This window comes from Mobula hypostoma, chromosome 8, assembly GCF_963921235.1.
Source record: "Mobula hypostoma chromosome 8, sMobHyp1.1, whole genome shotgun sequence".
Lineage (NCBI taxonomy): Eukaryota > Metazoa > Chordata > Chondrichthyes > Myliobatiformes > Myliobatidae > Mobula > Mobula hypostoma.
The window spans coordinates 3,159,192-3,164,087 of NC_086104.1; the positions used below are offsets into that span (position 1 = coordinate 3,159,192).

The 4,896-nt window shown below is 45.6% G+C and overlaps 1 pseudogene; it reads left to right on the forward strand.

The window, feature by feature from the left end:
* Positions 1-302: 302 nt before the first annotated feature.
* On the forward strand, positions 303-2,047 carry LOC134350646 (calsyntenin-1-like; annotated as a pseudogene).
* Positions 2,048-4,896: the final 2,849 nt, after the last annotated feature.

The following is a 4,896-nucleotide window of genomic DNA, read 5'->3' on the forward strand; positions in this document are numbered from 1 at the left end:
CAACATGGCTGGCTGCTTTTGTCCACACTGCCAAAGACCTTTTTGAGCTTGGACTGGTCTCTCCAGCCATCTTCGTAGCCACAGACCAGTCCAGGCACTGGAAATCATGGGCGACTAGAGTAGTTCTCATCGTTGCATGATGGACGAAGGAATGAACTTCAGAACGCACTGTGCACCATTCTGCTGTTTTACAGTTTGGTATTGCTGACGTATGTTGTGAAATTTAATTTTTTGTGGCCATAGTACAACGCAATACATGAAAAGCTGACGTTGGTAGTCCAGTGGGCGGGCAGCCAGCTGCCATGTTATCTCAACACCTGGGCAAGGAGCGGCAAGGATGGTGGGAGCGTGGACATGGATGTGACCGGGTGTAAGCTCGTCGCCTTGCTGTCCCGCTTGTTGCTGAGCTTTTCGGTAGGGGCCTCGTCTGGTAAAGTAACCAAGCACAAGCCACTGATGGTGTTGTAACAGAGAATGATGTCACAGTCCTTCTGGACCCTCCATTGGTTGCCTTGGATACAGGTGCACCTCTGCATTGGATAGGCACACGGAGCTTAGAAAAATAGCAGCCTGTGGGTAATCCTAGGTAATTCCTAAAGTAAGTACATGCTCAGCACAACATTGTGGGCCAAAGGGCCTGTATCGTGCTGTAGGCTTTCTGTGTTTCTATCTTTCTATCCATTATGCAGGTGAGATCAGTGGATTTAGAATTCATGGGCAGAACGTTCCTTTTGAACATATTATAGTTGATAAAACCACTGGTGAAGCTATCTTGTGTTCTAAGGAAGTGATGGATTATGAGCTGCAGAAAGAGCTTGCATCTACCATCCAGGCTTATGACTGTGGGGAGGGTCCAGATGGAGAAAATATGAAAAAATCCCATGTAAATGAGCACCCCCCAGTGTTCAAGGATAAATCCTACAAGGCTTTGAAGGAAAGAAATATGACAACATTTTGAGAGTGGAAGTTAAAAGTTCAGATGAGCTTAGGGCATGGATCAACACATGGAATTATGTTATTGTAGCCATTAGTGAGGCTTGGTTGCAAGAGGGCTGGGACAGGAAGCTCAGTATTCTGGGATTCTGTTGAAACCTTGAGAAACACACTCAGAATGTTGGAGGAACTCAGCAGACCAGGCTGTGTCAATGGCCAGTAGTTTTTGATGGACTCTGGACCATGGTCTTCCTGGGGTTTGCAATTGTTTGCACGGTGGGTGTCGGGGAAAATTGATACTTTTGCTGCTGCTTGTAGGTGAGGGGGAAGGGGCTAACACTTTTCTGTCATTCGTTTTTTGGGGATTTTTCCTGTCTTGTGGACAGTAGGAATTTCAGGATGTATCCTGTATACATCCTCTGATACTAAATTGAACCATTGAAATCTTGAGCAAAACACTCAAAATGTTGGAGGAACTTAGCAAGTCAGGCAGCATGTATGGAGAGTTCAAAGTTCAAAGTAAATTTATTATCAAAGTCACCGTATACAACCCTGAGACTCATTTTTTTGCAGGCATACTCAATAATTCCATAATAGAATAATAACCATAATAGAATCAATGAAAGACTCACCAACTGGGGCGTTCAACCAGTGTACAAAAGACTACAAAATGTGCAAAGAGAAAAAGAAAAAAAAATAATAATAAACGAATAAGCAATCATTATCAAGAACATGAGATGAAGAGACCCTAAACGTCAGTGTGTGGCGACCCACTTTCTACACAAGCTAACCAGCTCACAAAATAGCCCGCATGTGGGGAGAGACTTTTGTAATGCACCTCTGACGCCATTTCCACCCGGAGAGCGCTGGAAGGGAACTGCTTTAAAAGCCAGTGCCGCGAAGTTTGAATAAACGAGTCTCAAGTGCGACTTACAGACTGCATGTCGTTATTTCTAGCTCTGTGTGTAGCACATCGCTACAAGTGCAGAGAGTGTGGGACAATGTTATTCACCCTAATATTGTCAAAATTTGCAGTTATGAAATCGTTACTCTGAATGTGCCATTCACTATTGATAAAGATGTGTTTATTAAGAGCACAGAGAAGGTGAACTGAAAGCTTGCAGTGGCTGCATATGGTTGTGGGAAGAAATGTGAGATAGAAAGTTACTATCAAAGTATGTATACAAGCTTGAGATTTGTCTCCTTACAGTCACAAAACAAATCCAATAGAACCCATTAAATAAAAGTCCCTCTAACATTCAATGTGCAGAAAAAGAACCGAATTGTACAAACAACAAAAGCAAGCACACAACTGAAGTTGACGGAAGGGAGTCCGCGGCTCGAAGCCAGCCACCACTGCAGCCGATCCAGGAGCCCGTTACTTGCAGGACACAATCTCAGTTCAGCGCAGAGATGAGCAAATCTCACGGAGCAGCGAGCTGAATTGGCCGTCACTCACGGGCAGAGACTTTGTTTTCGTTCAGACTGGTGCTGACGTAACAGCAGTGGAACTGTTTGGTACTACTGGGGCCCTGGGAGAGGGGGGCCATGGGCGGCCCATACTTTCCAAGAGGAGGGGAGTGTAGGCGAGGGTGCTGAATTGGAAACCAAGCTTCCTGTATCTGGGAGCGGAGACTTTATAGACAAGTTGCTCTTGTTTCTGCGGAATGAGGGGAAGGAGAGATCTGATTTGGAAGGTTTAATGAGTCCTCTTGCAACAGGTGAGCATTCTGAGTTGGTATTGGTCCTTACTTCCTTGGCGAATAAATGGCCAAGTGCCCAGGTCGAAAGTCCTATTTATCGTAGGCTCGGAATGTTCTCAGGGATAACACCCACCCCCAAAGGGGAAGAGGAGTTTGAGACTTGGGCGGAGCAGACCCCTCAGTTGTTGGATGAGTGGCAGTGCTCTGATAAAGTGAAAAGACAGCGACTGGTAGAAAGTCTGAGATGTCTGGCCGCTGATGTAGTGAGATCCTTAAAGGCACAGAACCCTTTGGCTACTTCCGCAGGCTACATGCAAGTACTAGAAAATGTTTTTGTTGCAACGGGAAACCCAGTAGAACTTATGACAGGGTTTCGGAACATGTTTCAGTAGTTGGAGAAACTTTCTGACTACATTTTTCAGCTAGAGAAACAGCCGAGTTGCTGGCAGTGTAGAGGGGCCATGCCAACGGCTGACGTGAATCAGTTAAGAATGGACCAAGTGGTGAAAGATGCTCATTCACAAGATATGATCGCTTGGGGTCTCCAAATGTCTCGTAAGACATGAACCCCCCCTCCTTCATTTGTCGAGCTGATCAGTGAAGTAAGGGAGGAGAATGCAATGGAGGCCTCTATCAGCAGGGTACCGTCCTCAGCAGTAGGCCCTGTTGCTGAAGTGACCCTGATAGCCTACACCCGGGGGGTGGTAAAGGAGCTCGTGGCAGAGTTTAGAACTGAGATGTCCCGCTTGTTATCGGTGGGTGCAGCCTCCAGGCATGACTAAGCCGAGGGGAAGTGGGACCCACTGAGGCAAGGGGCTAAGCAGAGGGCTGCTAGTGAACCGGGTTCCGTGGGATGGGATCGACCGATATTGTCTGTTAAAAGTGTGGGGAAGAGGGACACTTCAGGCAGGAGTGTGAAAGCCTTCGGAGAGTGAGCCCCCGGGTACCTAAGCAGAGAGAGACTTCAGGAAACTTGGAAAAGTCCCAGTTGAGGGAACAGCCCAGTGTCTCGGGGGGAACACTTTCCAATCAATATATCAAGGAACACACGAAAGCTAAGAACCCTATTCCTGAAGGCTTAGTTGGGCCAAGCTCCAGTGAATCATTACAGATCGAGGGTATTTATGCTGGAGCCTTGCTTGACATAGGCTCTCAGGTTACTCTGCTGTATCGTTCATTTTATAACTAGTATTTGATGCATTTACCATTGACGCCACTCAATGTGCTAGAGATCTGGGGTCTTGGTACAGATGACTATCTGTACGATGGTTACTTGTCATTGAAGCAGGAGTTTTCAGAAGCAGATATGGAAGTAGCTGAGGTCCTTCATACATTCGTGCTGGTTTGTTTGGACCAGTCAAGAAGCGTGAAGCTTCAATTATTGTGGGAACAAATACTCTTCCTGTGAGGAGTGTGACGGGATCCTGAATTACCCCTATGAACTGTGCTCATTTACCCCTATTAACTGTGCTTTTGAAAAGAGAGAGAGTGTGTTATTTAATACCAACAACTTGTTTGTAAGAGAGAGAGAGAGAGAGATGAAGACTAACTGTTGGACTGTCACTTTAAGGCACTGGAAGTAACTTATCATAACCTAGAAGGTGTTTACCTCCAAATGTCAAAACAAAATTCAACAGAGGGGGACATACTTCCTCAGCAGGACCTTGTCCTGCAAGTAGGGTCAAAGGTCGCAAAACCAATCCAACCTTCACAAATACTTTATTCAAAAGTCCAGAAACAACCCTTTTCTCAATATTTTCAGTATCACTTACCTCTCAATTTTTATCTCATCACTAACTTTTAGAACACTGTCTAATACAAGTGACTGAGAATTCTCAATTTCCACTGGTACCAAGGTTAACCCCTTATTCACTGAACCAAAACCAGCTGACACAAAAGAACTGCATTCCTTTCCAACCAAGTCAGACACCTCAGACCTTAACTGAGTTTCAACACAAGGTTCAGTACCCCGTGACTCCACAGGTACTTCAAGCACTTCAGGTAATCAACCTCGTAGTTTATAACAACTTCATCTGTTTTCTTAGCAGACCCCTGCAGGGTGGCGGCATCCTTCTCCTCTAGGTATGCCCTTACATCATAGGGGACACAACTTTTAAATTCATCAAACAACACAAGCCCTTTTGAGCTGTAAAAGTCATCAGGGTCCAACACCGGACCTTAAACACAAAATACTATGCAGATGCTGGGGTCAAAGCAACACTCACAACACGCTGGAGGAACTCAGCAGGTCGGGCAGCAA